The sequence below is a fragment of the Anopheles stephensi genome, unplaced genomic scaffold (assembly GCF_013141755.1).
Source record: "Anopheles stephensi strain Indian unplaced genomic scaffold, UCI_ANSTEP_V1.0 ucontig428, whole genome shotgun sequence".
Lineage (NCBI taxonomy): Eukaryota > Metazoa > Arthropoda > Insecta > Diptera > Culicidae > Anopheles > Anopheles stephensi.
The window spans coordinates 301,512-317,504 of NW_023405378.1; the positions used below are offsets into that span (position 1 = coordinate 301,512).

Here is a 15,993-nt window from a genome sequence, read left to right on the forward strand (position 1 = left end):
AGTCGTGCGATTTGTTTTGAGCAATTTGTGCAGGAAATGTTTTCGTCAATAAGAAAGGATGCTGCGGATCTTTCGATCGTCATAGGGATCGGCTCAGGATATGCCTTCAAATACCGTTACTACATTAACCTTCACGACGACCATGTCCCGGACAAAAATGGGGACGACACTGGAGCTTTTCTTTGCCTGGTTCAGCTGCGCAATATGTACGTGATGCATTTCGCTCGTTCATGTTTTTGTTAGTAAGTAAAAGCCGTAATTCTATAACCTATATAATCACCTCTTCTGTATTAACATTTAAAGTAACCATTTTATATTTACATCTTGTATTTCTAGCACCTAACACTATCGCACTGAGCGGCCGGGATGGGCCTCCGGCTCGAAGGGAACAATCGACACCAACAGGAGATTGACTACACTGTGTCAACCATCCTGTCCAGTGCAACCAGGCAACACAACATTCCTCTTCAGCAACAGCACCATCATAATCCGTGCTAGAAGCAACCATTGCTGTCGGGAGACTAAAAGATGCAAAATTGATCTTAAATAAAAGCAAACAAATTTGTGTAGAATGATGATTGATTAAACTTACTGTTAATGGAAGGCACTTTATACACAGAAGGACGGTAGGAAGAACTGAACGGAAAAAGAACACCCAATGCTGATTGCTGGCAAGCCGCCGGTAACGTAATGACCAATTTGGAACCCGTGATCGAGCAGAGTCAGTGTTCAAGGCCAAGCACGATTCCGGCATATAGCCGATATGCCATTATATAGCCGATAGCCGATATATAGCACGATATGCATTCTCCGATACCCATGGCCAGGTTCTCCTACGAGGTACAGCGTGTGCTCACCCGCTAACTGTAAATGCACAATCCGTTGATATCCTCCTCACCGCATAGTTGTCGTGAACCTTTTCCCGCTCCGTCTTCCGTGCCAACACCTCCCAACGTTCACCATGGCGCTGCAGAACTAAAAGGCAAAAAAAACTATAAGCCAGATATCTAGGATAAAAGCATATAATTATATTTACCTGAAAAGATGCACTCATCGACTTTGTAGAGCAAACAGATTTTTTAATCTGAAAAATAAGAAAAGTTCAACCGATACAACCCATTCCAGAGTCTAGTACGACTGTAGCACTGCTTCTTTTTTTCTTCTTAACCACACCATGATCTGCTACGCGCAAGCGTACCACGCTCCAATTTATATTACGTGTATTTCATTCCTGCTCTGAGCAAGTCTGGTGGTTCAGTCTTCAGGCTGAGGTATACATGCACACGGCATTCTGTTTCTAATCTTACTCTTACTCACCCGTTTCAGCACACCGAAAAAGTTTCACACGCACAGATCACAGCTGATAAACAACACACTCGACGCCCACCCCCTCCTCCAACCTTGCAGCGAAAGTTCCGTTGTTACACACAAACATACCACCACACAACGCGAAGAGTCTACGGACATGAAGAGAAGCAAAGCAAAATCAGGAGAGAAAAGAGCAAATACAAGAATAGAGGAACTCCCGAACACACATGACGAGACACAACAAGACACAATACATTCACAAAAACTTATCCTCGAAAATTTGTTTACATTTTGCATGGCTATCCTCGAAAATTTTAACGAAGCATAAAGTTTTCGAGGATAGTGAACTTTTGTTTGTTTACATTCGATGAACATGGTTCCGGTTCATTTTATGAGCAGAGGGTTCATTTAAAATGTAAACAAACAGAATCAAAACAAAAACAAATTATCCTCGAAATAATTTGGAATCTCGTAAATCTTTTCGAGGATAATTCGTTAACGAATGTATTTACCAAAACATTTACGAAAACAAGGGGTATAGATAACTTGGGTTGGTGGAGGTATTGTTTACAAATATTTACCCTCATAGCTTCTTGTACTTTCGGTTTGCTCGGTTGTGGATTGCGTGTTTTTGGTGGCTTTGAAGTGATATCATAAGGAAGTGTGTTTTTTGAAGGTTAATTTTTTGTTATAGTTATTTTTTATAATCATTTAATAAAAATTATAGTTTGTATTAAGTGATTTTGACTATAACTTGGATAGATGTGTAGATTCTAAATTAAGATCCACATCTACAGTTCTTTGAAATCGTTAGTTAAGTTTCATTTACGATAATTTTCTTATAAAATAGTGTTTAGTTAGGTTAGTTAGTTAGCTCTATGGTAAGATAGTTACGTTAGTATAGGTATTAGTTTGATATTTTGTTGTTTGTTTTCAAGTAGCATTAGTTAAATTTTGTTTCTTTCATTACCATAACGAATTTCATAAGAACTTTTCTAAAACTTTTAAACATGCCTGCTCCCTGTGCTGTTTCACTGTGTCGCAATAAACGATGCGATGCAAAAAAACATTCGGTGGAGATTTCCTTCCACATTTTCCCAAAATCTGAACCCCTTCGTAAATCTTGGGTTCAATTTTGTAACCGGGAGGAAAATTGGGAACCTTCAATAAATGACGTGATATGTTCAACACATTTCCTAGAAAATGATTATCTAATGCCAATTAATAATTTGGTTGGTGCTAAAGTGTCTCGAAGACTTCTTCTTCCTAATGGTGAGTTGTTTTGAATTGCATCTTAATCTTTGTGTGACTAATTCATTATATTTGTTTCAGCTATTCCAACAATTAAAACTGCATTGCATACTGCAATGAGTAATCAACAGGAGGAAGATTTGGAAAACTTTCCTCCCTTAACATCTATTCCTGTTACGGCAAGCAATGATGCATCCGTAAGCACAACGCAATCCACGAACACAAACAATTCTCAGGAAATACAGAAACTTAGAGAAGCTAATTTGCGATTAAAAGCAACCTTAAACTACGTTACTTCTGAAAATTTTAAACTAAAACAAAAAGTTTTAAATTTAGAAAAGGAACTTAACTTTTTGAAGAATTCTTGCATCCATCCGAACGATCTGATTGACAAAATGAAAAACCTTTTACAAGGCACACTATCATCAAATCAGATTGCTTTGATTACGGAAGAAAAGAAACGCGTCAGATGGACGAAGAAAGAAATTAGCAGTGCTCTTACGCTCCGATATTTTGGGAAAAGGGCATATGACTATATGGTACGGGATATGAAATACCCCCTACCATCAATTTCGACCTTACAAAAATATGCAAGGACTATTAATTTAAGCGAAGGCATTTTGGAGGATGTTTTAATATTTATCGGTAACTTTATTAGTACATTGAACAGTAGAGATGCGGAATGCATATTAAGTTTCGATGAGATGAAGGTGCAACATACAATGGAATATGATCCTTCAACTGATGAAGTTGTTGGTCCTCATAATTACCTACAAGTAGTTATGGCTAGAGGTTTGTTTAAGAATTGGAAGCAGCCGATTTATATTGGTTTTGACAAAAAAATGACCAAAGAAATCATTATTATTATTATAAAGAAACTATTTGAAAAGGGTATAAACGTTGCTGGGATCGTAAGCGACAATTGTTCGACTAATATAAGTTGTTGGAAAGAGCTAGGTGCACAAGATTATAAAAAACCGTATTTTGAGCATCCCATAACTAAGAAAAATGTATATGTATTTCCAGACGCACCACATTTACTAAAATTATTGAGAAATTGGCTCGTTGATCATGGATTTAATTATAAAGATCAAGTCATTTCTGCAAAACCATTACTTGATCTAGTAGAAGGTAGATTAGGAGCTGAAATGACTCCTTTATTCAAGCTTACTAAGGGGCACTTGATTTTGTCAAGTCAAGAACGACAAAATGTGCGTAGAGCAGCAGAGCTACTATCTCGTACTACAGCCATTTCATTGCGGCGATATTTGCCAAATGAAAAAGAATTGGCAAATATTATAGAAATGGTAGACTTGTGGTTTAGCATTTCTAGCTCATATAGCCCGAATGCAAAACTACATTATAAAAGATCATTCATGGGAAGTGAAGAGCAAATTGAAGCTTTAGATAATATGTATACTTTCATTTCGAACATGCTAGTGGTAGGAAAAAACAATATACAAGTTTTTCAGAAAAGTATTTTGATGCAGATAACATCCGTGAAAATGCTGTTTGCAGACATGAAGGAAAAGCACAACATTATTTACTTATCTACGCATAAGGTAAAACACATTAAAAATATTTACTTTTCGTTTATTAGAACTAATCATATCATGTTTATTTTATTTCAGCTTAATCAAGATCTACTGGAAAATTTTTTCTCTCAGTTGCGACAAAAAGGAGGTACGTATGATCACCCATCCCGTTTGAATTGCATGTACAGAATTCGTTTAATGATTCTTGGCAAATCGCCCAGCATTATTAATTCTATTACAAGTACATCAGACAGCAAAAATCATATTGCCTCGGATGTATACATAACATCAACAGATTGTGTTGAGTATGAACATGTAACTCATCAGGAGAAATTTATATCAGCTTCCATTTTTGAAGAAGCTGATATAGTACCTGATGTAGTAGAAGTAGTTACAGATAATGAACTTCCAATTCATAATTTGAATGAACAGGAACAAGATGGATTGGAATATATAATTGGATACATCGCACGTAAATTTAGAGATAAATATCCCCAATTACAGTTAGGAGATTATACTTGCAACAGCAGAGAAGATCATAATTATTCACAACCACAATCATTTGTTGATCATGTATCTGCTGGCGGTTTATACAAACCATCTAATGGATTCCTTGAAGCAGGCCACAAAATGGAACAAATTTTTCTTAATTTCCACAAAGATGGAAAACTTAAACAAACCACCCGGATCGTGGAAACCCTCGCTCGCCATTTACAAATTAATTTTCCTGAATATCCAAACGATATTATTAGAACCTTTGCAAAGCAAAGAATATTAGTGAGAATGAGATATTTAAATATGAAACGAATTGAAGCTCAAAGAACATACCTCAAGCGAAATAACCCATGCCAAAGAAAATACGCCAAGAAACTTAAGAAAACTATTAGTTAATTTGAGTAAGTTTGATAATTTTACGCTGGGAGCAAATGTTTTTTTTTATGTTGATGCAATTTTGTTGTTATATTTCATATTTGTTAATTAGCTTATAATCTACAAATATTTTGTGATATTTTTTTAATTATTTATAGAAACTTTTGGTCTGTGATACAATATTCGCCTCTTTTCTTTACATGCGGGAGGCGAACAATTATTGCGAGAGTTAAAGAAATGTATATGTTTGAATTATATTTAATTTACAATTGTACGTGGAAGGGTAGGTTAAGGGAATAGAGTGTGGGATGGAAGGAATGGATGATAGGAATGCAACTTAGCAATTCGGTTGCTAAGTTCTTCGTCGCTGCTGGTGCTGGTTCGGTGCGGTTGATGTGTTGTGACTATTGTCCAGGTAGGTGTGGTGTATTCCGGATTATTTAGTTTTGTACCGATTTGTATAAAATTTTTGGCTAACCTTTACTTACATATGGCAATAGGCTTTTGATTACTTTGCAGGCCGCTAGGTAATCTGGATGGCCACTGAAAATCGAGAAATCGTATATTTTTTCAAAAAAGCTAAGTAGCAATGCTCAAATCAAGCAAACACAAATGTTCGCATTCACGATGGCAAAACGTAATGTCAATAGTGTAGTGATCAAATGAATACCTAAAATTAAATTTCCATTAAGTTGAAATGTGATTTGATTAAGCTCATACATTCAATAGCTAAAGTATCTGAAAACTACGATATGAAATCGTAATTTTACTTGTTTCTTTTGAACACTCTCCACAAGTACATTTTTTTAAATATCGGGGTAAGAGGAGGGAATCATCATCATCTTTTGATTAAAGACGGATTTTCAGAACATTTTGGGTATGGGATTGTCTAACACCGTTAGTGCAATTATAAGCAAATTAATTCTGAGCAAAAAAAAATGAATTAAGAATAGTCACATTTATAATTGTTTTAAGCAATTTACAATTGTTTGCTTATTTTTCATAATAAAAATCAGGGTCACAAATGTAAGTTATAACGGATTTTTTATCTTAATTTCACTTTTATTACGTTACGTTACGAGGATTACGTTTTTCACTTTTATTTACTAAACGACTAGCTTAAGAGGCACGGTTACAGGGGTACGCACGGATGCGCAAGCGGTTACAAGGCTACGCACGGATTACAGAATGAGCAAGCGGTTACGGGGGTGCATATAAAAGGGGTGGAATGGATCGGAGGTCCAAGATGCATCCATGGTCAAGGAAGGATGAAGGGTGGAAGATGAATGAAAGTTGTAGATGGAAGAAACTTAAGAGGCCCGGGCACAGGGCTACGCACGGAAACTCCGGGGTGCATAGAAACTCCAGGATGTACATAAATACAATATGACCATCTATCTAAATACGAATGAGGTGTCACACGGTGAATTTGGGGGGGTGGGGGGGGGGGGGATTCGGAATGCCAAAAACGGTTTTTTGGATGGTGCGCCCCTTGCTGGTCGGAATGATCCGATCTTTGACCGGATCTAGATGTATCTCGATGAGATGCGCAAGATTGCCGAACATCGCGAACGCGTAGCTCCGCTCTAAACCCGGAAAAACACGGAAAAACAGTTTTCCGGCCCTGGTTGCCGGATGGTGGGTGTGATCCGGCCAAACGGTACACCAAACTATCGGTCCCGTTGGTCCGCATCGATCGATGCGTTATTTGTCCGGATCGGTTGAGAATTCGCTGTTTGGAGACGAAAAAACCGGTCCGCGAAAATCTCCCACAGTTTTCCGAATTTTCAGGAAAAACTTGGCACACGGCCGGAGGGTCAACATCGGGGACCGGACACGTGAAACCGACCCGAACGGATGATTTTCCAGCGAACTCCCCTTATACCCTGGGTTTGGTACTACTTCTCGGTGGATGGGTGTATGGGGGGTGGGAACAGGTGAGGGGGAAAATTTATTTTGCGAATTCCTCTCTGCGCCGATCGAGGTGCCTTACGATGTATTTGGGAAGCAAAATTTGGAATGTCCAAAACGGTTTTCCAGTTGTTTTACTAAATTTTAATATAGATGTCTTGAAAGACTCATTCAATCTTAGTCATTCCTAATATGTGATTTTAATCGACATTATTGAAAGATAGATTATCTTTAGGTGTTAAATGGAAATGTAATTACAGTAAGCTTGAAGATATATTGACATGCCTTATTTTATTATTATTGTCAGAAATTAGTGTTTCACATGTTCAGAATTTCAATTTTCGATGATATTAATTGATTTTTAATTGGATTGTGCTGTAATCAGCTAACAGGTGCCGAAAATTTCGGTTATATTTGGGATGATTCGTTTTCATTTCATACCAAGTTTTTTGGGCTATTTGAAACCGAGGCCCGGTGTTTTCCCCAAGACTTATTTTATTTAGGACTACTTCATTTTATATTTTGTTATAAAGCAACTTGGTCTACATGGTTTCAATAGCAAATTCCAAATGCTGATCATCACATAAAGTGACGAAAATATAATAAGATTACCTGGTATCAAACAAACTTGTGATGTCAATAATCTTTAAATCGTTCGTGTCGTATGGCACATAATTATAAATTACCTCTTTAAATGTGAGAATTCCGGAAAAATGAATTTTTTTTATTTTTTTTTAGATTAGTATTTAATAATTCTTTGGTATTTTTTGCAGTTTTTAAGCTCGTTTTTCTCAAGTTAAAATATCTCATTCCTGCAATTACACGAGGTTTTGCAAAGAATTATATAAGAATCGAAGGATGATTCAGGTGGTTAGTTCTGAATGTGTTAAGCAGGAGCCACAATTCCACTTTTTTTAAGTAAGGTTTCATCGGGATATAGATAAAATCTGTTTCATTCTCAATCCCTTTTTTAAAAATCCATTTAAGGACTCAAATAAACCTCCTACCGGTAAATGTCCGACAAGGGTTTGAGGTTGACAATATGTATGACCTGCAGTTGATCGTACGAGATCCTTACTGATGTAGGGAATTTGAAACTAAAATATTTACAATGTAACCTTAAAAGAATTTCCATCCATCTTTTTCTTGTTTTTTTTTCTGCGTGTGGCTACTGCTACTCAAGGTATTAATACAGTCGCTTGGATTGACACCTCCAGTGGAACATGGTTATACTCAAACATCTGTCTTACATCTGACTGAGAGTGTCTGATGTCTGTAGAAGAAAAAATAATAGCTGATGAACTCTGAGAGTCAAACAAACTCGTTGAATGCAGATTCAGATGATTGGTCAGAAACACCCCTTATTTTGCAATGGCTGTGAGAAAAAAATATCTCCAAGATATCATGGTTATACTGTAATTCAATAATGCGTAGTACAGCTAAAACAATGAGTAGCCAATCTTTACTGGGCTCCCCTAGTTTGTCGACATGTAATCAAAGCCATGTTTGTTTTTCCTTCATTCGCAAAGCGCTCACAGTTATGATATGTGCATAAGAATTAATTTCTTAAATATTTGCATAGCTTTTTCTGCATTACTTACATGTTCACCACTGACACGTACATTTCAATCGAGGCAATTTTTGATTTTCATTTCTTGGGAATGATTTATAATGATCTATATGTTTAAAAAGAAATACTAAACCAAATATCCACCCGTTTTGAAAATGTTTCTAATTCTTCAAGGTACTAGTGCTTGTAGATAATAGCTGAGCAGCTTTTCAGTTTTTCGTTCTTTCTTGTGGCGTAATCTATTTTTTGTACGTTTGAATAATGGTGTTATATCGGTCTTAATACAATTTATAAATAGAAAGTAAATCCATTTTAGATTTTTTTTTATTATGCAACCAACATCGACCATATAAAGCCAGTTTCGAAGTACTATGTAATATTGTACACGTCGGAACATAACATTTTTCCATGTTATCGTAGGATTCACAAAACAAGGATTTGTAGTTATGTGCTACTATTTTTCCAGTAACGACATTGATGCTTTTTATGATACAGACGACTTACAATTTGCAATAATATATCTTCCCTCACTACTGGTCAAACCCAAAGAATATTTGTTGTTTTCTGATTTTTAAAAGCCCAAGAAAGCTAACAACTTGTACAATCGAGTGATCTCACAATTTCGTTAAATGTTGAATCGTACTCCATATATTTTTTTCACTTTCATTTTATCAAACTTAAAAAACCACTCATGTTAACATGAGGAAAAGCATTAGTAATGTGATAATAAAACACAGTTTTGTTGCTTTTTATTTCGTTCTTTGAAATGAAAAATGTTTTAATAATCGATCTCTTAATTTTTTGTCATTCTATTCAAAACGGTTGATTAAATTATTTTATTACTGGTTACAGGGGAAAGCACGGGACACATAACGTATTAAAACATCGATAAACTAATTTGCTGAGCTGTTTGATGGTGTAGATATCCTGAGACCGAAAGCCGAAAGGATGGTTAATGAACATGAAGCAGATGCCGGACTCATGCCCCACCTTCAAGGTTCGTCCGCGACTCGGTTGGCACAAGGCGTAGAAGAGTATAGCGAACTCGTTAACTGTATCAGGCGGAGTCGAACTCGGAAGCCGCCACGGTTCGAAGATTGCAGCGGTTTACTGAGTTTCTTTCTTTCGGCTACGTGTCCATTTCGGATAAACTTGTTCGAAAGAGTGGGCAAGTAGTAGAAACTAGTAGTAAGATACAATGTGCAGTAACAAGAGTAATGAACACAATGTGATCAACTTTAATGAAGCCAAATTATAAATATTAACATAAGTTTACAAACAAGTTTTCCTATATACTAAAGCAGAGAGCAATAAGAGCCGGTCTCTACATATCTCAATCAACTAGTTCATTCGTAACTTCTAAGCTATGTTTAGTCCGCAAATGAAATAACGATGGTTTTGTAGAAGTAGTTTTAATCACTAGATACATTAACAATATCCTTACTTATTTTTGCTGAGCACTTTGACTCCCTGGACATCGAAGTGAAAGTTCTTTCTTTTCAATCACCTTCAAAAAATGTCTTAAGTATGTGATGATTCTGTTAATGGCAAATTTTACCGTCCTGGCTACAACGTCGACGTTGTTCGTTTATCGCTGTCCATATAACACTGAATGAAATGTGTATTCATATATATTCGTCGTTTTGAAAGAAAGCGTTTAAACGCTGAGTAAAGTTGTTCCGTTTCATTGAATCGTTAAATAAAAATAATGAACAGCAAATACAGCTTTAAAATAGACTTATTGTAAACGGTTGGCACCTGCACACGTTGGGTTGTGTTGTTCACGAATAAAAATTACAAATTTTCCCTCTTGCCTTAAATATTGAATGCCCCGTAAACAGTTTACAGTATCATTCAATATAAACGTTCTTACACCGATGATCGATGGAGTCCTTACCTGGATCCAGTGGAGGCAGCACATCATGATACTGATACTTTACGGTCCACGCACTGGTGGTGCTGGTGCTTTCAAATCATAGTGAAACTTTCCGAACAATCTGATGGCAGAGAATCGAATTAGTCGTTCGTTGAAACCACAGATGAATGAAGAATAGAGGAAGCATCCATACAATCTACTGGACAACGAATGCATAAAATACTTACCTACGCATAATTGCTAATGCTATCCAGTGAAGCATTATACGCCTGACGGGTACGAAAGATAAGGGTTTCGAGGTGGATGCGGCACAATTCTATCCTATTCCTTGTAATTTATGGTACTTAGCACGAGAATCGAACAGCTTCACTTAATCTACCAGTGTAATTTTATCGAGTGGTATGCCGTAATTCGATACGTCCGATAGGCCTTTGGTAGCTGTATGAAGAAAACAACGTCACGCAAATTTCTTTTTAGAGCTGGTAAAGGAACTGTTTATCTTCAGTGCTATGTGCAACGACGATGATAAATGTAGAAACTTGGTTTACTGAACCGAAAAACGATGCTTTATGTTTGTTTATTTTGGTAGTCCCAAACCATATGATTAAGTAAACAAACTTTGAAGTTTCTCGACCGGCCAAAATCCAAAATGTCTACCTGCCAAATCGACAAAAATTCACCTTCTAAATATATACACCTTGACCGCGTTGCCGGGCCAGTATGAATGCGGTGCGTTTATAATGCAGTGCTGGGTACGCGCGTGTTTGGCGCACTACTGTGAGGCGAAACTAACAACGACGCCGGTGATTCGCGATGCTGGGAAAAGGTGCGCCAGTGGGAATGATGGCTTGTACAGCGCGCACAGCTGCCAGTACTGCTCGCCGCCTGAGAAGGGCCCGATCAACGCGGCCAGCTTTGTATGGGCGTGCGTCTATGCGGCAGTGCTGAAAATTCGTGATTTTTTCGCAACTACCCCCACGGGGGACTAAAACCGACGGCGGCGGTGGCAAAAGGAGTGGCAATGGGTGTGGTCTGGTTGTTTGTACAACGCGTACGTCGGTGCCATCACTGGTGCCGGTACAATAATTTTACAATGTGCATGTTCATAGGCGACGACATAGTTTACCGTCGTCGTTGGTCTAAATAAACGCGTCCTCGAGGCGAAAAGGCGCGCACGCATTAAACGTCGGGTAAAAGGTTGGCCACACATTATGCTTAAGCGACTGGAAAACAGAAACTCCACATAAAAAAAAAAAAAAACAAAACGAAAGTTTCCAAAAGCTTTCCAAAATGTGCTCAGCTGGCTACATTCGGACCACAGACGATATAATCAGTTCGTGGCGTTTCGCGTAGGTGAGCTGCTTGAAAGCACTGATCCTAGTCAATGGCGCTGGATACCAACGAAGATGAACGTGGCTGACGATGGGACGAAATGGGCTAAGACGCCGGACCTATCGGCACAAGGGCGATGGTTTAGGGGACCGCCGTTTCTCTGGGAACCGGAAAATGCGTGGCCTGCACGCGTCGACCCCGAGAAAGATACGTCGGAAGAACTTCGAAAGATCGTCCATCACCACCAAATTACAGAACCGCTCATCGTTCTCGACCGGTGAATGAATGAATTATTGGCATGAACTTGCTACTCTTGCTCATGAGGTTCAATATATCAAGTGAATAAGGTGGATGAACATGATAATGTAGTTTATGAAGATGGAAAAACTAGTTCTAGAAATTTTCCTCTGGCTATTTGAAAAAAATAGTCGAACTCTTACGAGTAACAATATTTACTGCAGGAAGAAAACAGTGTTCCACGACATTTACTGTCTTTTGTGATACTCACATGATCAGGACTTTTTGAAATATTAATTGTTGTCTACAAAGAAAGCTTCCCAGTTTTTTTTTTCATCCACAAAACTTTACTCTCAATGGAACGTATTGTAACACCATCACCAGACAGTACAAAATGTATTTTTACCATATTTATTTAGTCCACAATCGCGCTGAAACTTTCACCAAATTTCACCTAACTGTCCCTTCCGAAACTAATAGCAGACCCTACCTTAGCAAATCCTTTCCCTTCCCTTCAACTTATCCCGAAGAATCTCATCAGGAAAAAAAAAAGAACGACGACGCCTGCTAAAAGACGCCAGGGCCTTACGGTTACGGGGCGCTGTAATAAATTCGCGTACACGGTAGGCAACAGGAACCCAAGGGGAAATTCTCGAGGATAAATATCCCCCTCTCTTTCTATTTATACACCTCTTCCGTTCGCACTCATGGATGATTTGTCACACACTCGAGTTTGGTTCATGATGACCTTAATGTTTACATTTTGCTCTCCTTTTATTATTATACCCATCTCGTTTACGCCTATAGATTCACCTTGTTTGGGTGAATATGTGTATGGGCATGTGTGCACTCGTACAGGGTTTGTCTCGTTACTTTACGATACGAACGGTATATATTATACCGTCATTATTGTTTTTACAGTTCGTTTGAGTATTTTCATTCAATCCCAGAGTGTTTTTAGTTCTTCAATTTCTTTCACATGGTTTTCGATATGATTTTATTGTCAAGACGGTAGGTTTTGTCGAAAAAATGTATATAACAAATTGAAACACTTTGTACAAAATATGCCGTTCGCATCGCAAAGTGAATAGGCGAGCCCTGTATCTTTGATCGCTGATTTTTGGTCGGGCTGCTCATGGAGAAGGGGTAAGAGTTCATGCGTGATTTGATTAGAAGAGAGGGAGAGGTTAACGAAGCCGATCGTCTTCGTTCTATTCACTGTGTGATTGTTGATCCAAATCTCTTTTCCGCCAATAAATGTTGCGGAAAATTTTATTAGGTTTCAAGTCGTGCGATTTGTTTTGAGCAATTTGTGCAGGAAATGTTTTCGTCAATAAGAAAGGATGCTGCGGATCTTTCGATCGTCATAGGGATCGGCTCAGGATATGCCTTCAAATACCGTTACTACATTAACCTTCACGACGACCATGTCCCGGACAAAAATGGGGACGACACTGGAGCTTTTCTTTGCCTGGTTCAGCTGCGCAATATGTACGTGATGCATTTCGCTCGTTCATGTTTTTGTTAGTAAGTAAAAGCCGTAATTCTATAACCTATATAATCACCTCTTCTGTATTAACATTTAAAGTAACCATTTTATATTTACATCTTGTATTTCTAGCACCTAACACTATCGCACTGAGCGGCCGGGATGGGCCTCCGGCTCGAAGGGAACAATCGACACCAACAGGAGATTGACTACACTGTGTCAACCATCCTGTCCAGTGCAACCAGGCAACACAACATTCCTCTTCAGCAACAGCACCATCATAATCCGTGCTAGAAGCAACCATTGCTGTCGGGAGACTAAAAGATGCAAAATTGATCTTAAATAAAAGCAAACAAATTTGTGTAGAATGATGATTGATTAAACTTACTGTTAATGGAAGGCACTTTATACACAGAAGGACGGTAGGAAGAACTGAACGGAAAAAGAACACCCAATGCTGATTGCTGGCAAGCCGCCGGTAACGTAATGACCAATTTGGAACCCGTGATCGAGCAGAGTCAGTGTTCAAGGCCAAGCACGATTCCGGCATATAGCCGATATGCCATTATATAGCCGATAGCCGATATATAGCACGATATGCATTCTCCGATACCCATGGCCAGGTTCTCCTACGAGGTACAGCGTGTGTTCACCCGCTAACTGTAAATGCACAATCCGTTGATATCCTCCTCACCGCATAGTTGTCGTGAACCTTTTCCCGCTCCGTCTTCCGTGCCAACACCTCCCAACGTTCACCATGGCGCTGCAGAACTAAAAGGCAAAAAAAAACTATAAGCCAGATATCTGGGATAAAAGCATATAATTATATTTACCTGAAAAGATGCACTCATCGACTTTGTAGAGCAAACAGATTTTTTAATCTGAAAAATAAGAAAAGTTCAACCGATACAACCCATTCCAGAGTCTAGTACGACTGTAGCACTGCTTCTTTTTTTCTTCTTAACCACACCATGATCTGCTACGCGCAAGCGTACCACGCTCCAATTTATATTACGTGTATTTCATTCCTGCTCTGAGCAAGTCTGGTGGTTCAGTCTTCAGGCTGAGGTATACATGCACACGGCATTCTGTTTCTAATCTTACTCTTACTCACCCGTTTCAGCACACCGAAAAAGTTTCACACGCACAGATCACAGCTGATAAACAACACACTCGACGCCCACCCCCTCCTCCAACCTTGCAGCGAAAGTTCCGTTGTTACACACAAACATACCACCACACAACGCGAAGAGTCTACGGACATGAAGAGAAGCAAAGCAAAATCAGGAGAGAAAAGAGCAAATACAAGAATAGAGGAACTCCCGAACACACATGACGAGACACAACAAGACACAATACATTGACAAAAACTTATCCTCGAAAATTTGTTTACATTTTGCATGGCTATCCTCGAAAATTTTAACGAAGCATAAAGTTTTCGAGGATAGTGAAGTTTTGTTTGTTTACATTCGATGAACATGGTTCCGGTTCATTTTATGAGCAGAGGGTTCATTCAAAATGTAAACAAACAGAATCAAAACAAAAACAAATTACCCTCGAAATAATTTGGAATCTCGTAAATCGTTTCGAGGATATTTCGTTAACGAATGTATTTACCAAAACATTTACGAAAACAGGGGGAACAGACAACTTGGGAACACACACGGCAAGGCACGGGCCAGACGGGTCAGGCAGTCGTCGTTGCGGGAGAACCTTCTTAGTGGTGGGCTAAAAATAAGCGGATCGCAATCGCAAACTTCTCTCCGGTTGTCCTCACTCCCTCCAAATGCGTCCCTTTCCTGTTCACCCGGCCCCAGATTGGATGGTGAAAAATACGAGGAAGGAAAGAAATTCGGTTTCCGTTCGAGTTTTTCAAGAATCAATTTCACCTTCCGCTGCCGTCACAGTCTAATGGATCTCCTCCTTCCCCGCGGGGCGGTTTCCGTTGGGGCCTTTGCAAATGGGAGGCTGTTTCGTGATTCGGTTCCTTCAACGTTCGCCTTCACCTGCTTTATTGGTCTGCATCCGCATAAATCCGGTTCCGTGATACACTCCATCTCCCGAGCAGAAGAATAGCTCGGGCAGGCAGCATAGTAATAATCAAAATCTCGCTTAAAATTCTTTCGCTCTTTCTTTTCTCCTCTCGCTATTGCTGCTGCTGGCTTTTTTCTCGCTCACCATGTCCACAAAACATAAGCCAGTGGCGATGAGTGATTTGGGGAGTACTCCCCCAAGGGAGGAGTACGGAAGGCAAAGGAGACCAGTGAAAGGTGCTGGTCGATAATCTCTTACCTTACTGCCTGTTCGCTTTCCCATTGCTTTGACTCTGGCCGTAGAGTTTCGATCCACTAGCCAGACACAGCGATATTATTTATTTGAATTATGTTTCGGAAAACGTCTCTCAGCGTTGGTGTGGAAAATCGATGGAAATTTATCGATCGTTTCGGAAGGGGGGGGGGGGGGACTGTGGTGCTGGTTTTTTGGGGTTTCGATCGTTGAATCGATCACCCGTCTAGCGCTATCGAGGTCAGTTTACCACCATTTGTTTGAAAGGTTTTTCTTGGAGAGGGCCATAAAAATTCTCATGCTTCGCCAAGACAGCAAAAGTTGAAGC

The 15,993-nt window shown here is 39.0% G+C and overlaps 3 long non-coding RNA genes across 7 annotated transcripts; all 3 read right to left on the reverse strand.

The window, feature by feature from the left end:
• Window positions 1-259: 259 nt before the first annotated feature.
• Window positions 260-1,857, reverse strand: LOC118516995. Of its 3 annotated transcripts, none has more exons than XR_004908221.1 (4): window positions 1,821-1,857; window positions 1,037-1,457; window positions 593-975; window positions 260-521 (listed from the first exon to the last, which is right to left on the reverse strand). It is a non-coding gene; the product is annotated as an uncharacterized LOC118516995 (long non-coding RNA). The 3 variants fall into 3 exon arrangements; XR_004908222.1 differs by lacking the exon at window positions 1,821-1,857 and having other exon boundaries at window positions 1,037-1,084; window positions 1,318-1,547; XR_004908220.1 differs by lacking the exon at window positions 1,821-1,857 and having other exon boundaries at window positions 1,037-1,546.
• A 7,782-nt stretch (window positions 1,858-9,639) lies between these two features.
• On the reverse strand, window positions 9,640-11,022 carry LOC118516996. The gene is made up of 2 exons (XR_004908223.1): window positions 10,549-11,022; window positions 9,640-10,442 (listed from the first exon to the last, which is right to left on the reverse strand). It is a non-coding gene; the product is annotated as an uncharacterized LOC118516996 (long non-coding RNA).
• Window positions 11,023-13,434: 2,412 nt separating this feature from the next.
• LOC118516990 lies at window positions 13,435-15,035 on the reverse strand. Of its 3 annotated transcripts, none has more exons than XR_004908218.1 (4): window positions 14,997-15,035; window positions 14,213-14,633; window positions 13,768-14,150; window positions 13,435-13,696 (listed from the first exon to the last, which is right to left on the reverse strand). It is a non-coding gene; the product is annotated as an uncharacterized LOC118516990 (long non-coding RNA). The 3 variants fall into 3 exon arrangements; XR_004908219.1 differs by lacking the exon at window positions 14,997-15,035 and having other exon boundaries at window positions 14,213-14,260; window positions 14,494-14,744; XR_004908217.1 differs by lacking the exon at window positions 14,997-15,035 and having other exon boundaries at window positions 14,213-14,742.
• Between the last annotated feature and the right edge of the window lie 958 nt (window positions 15,036-15,993).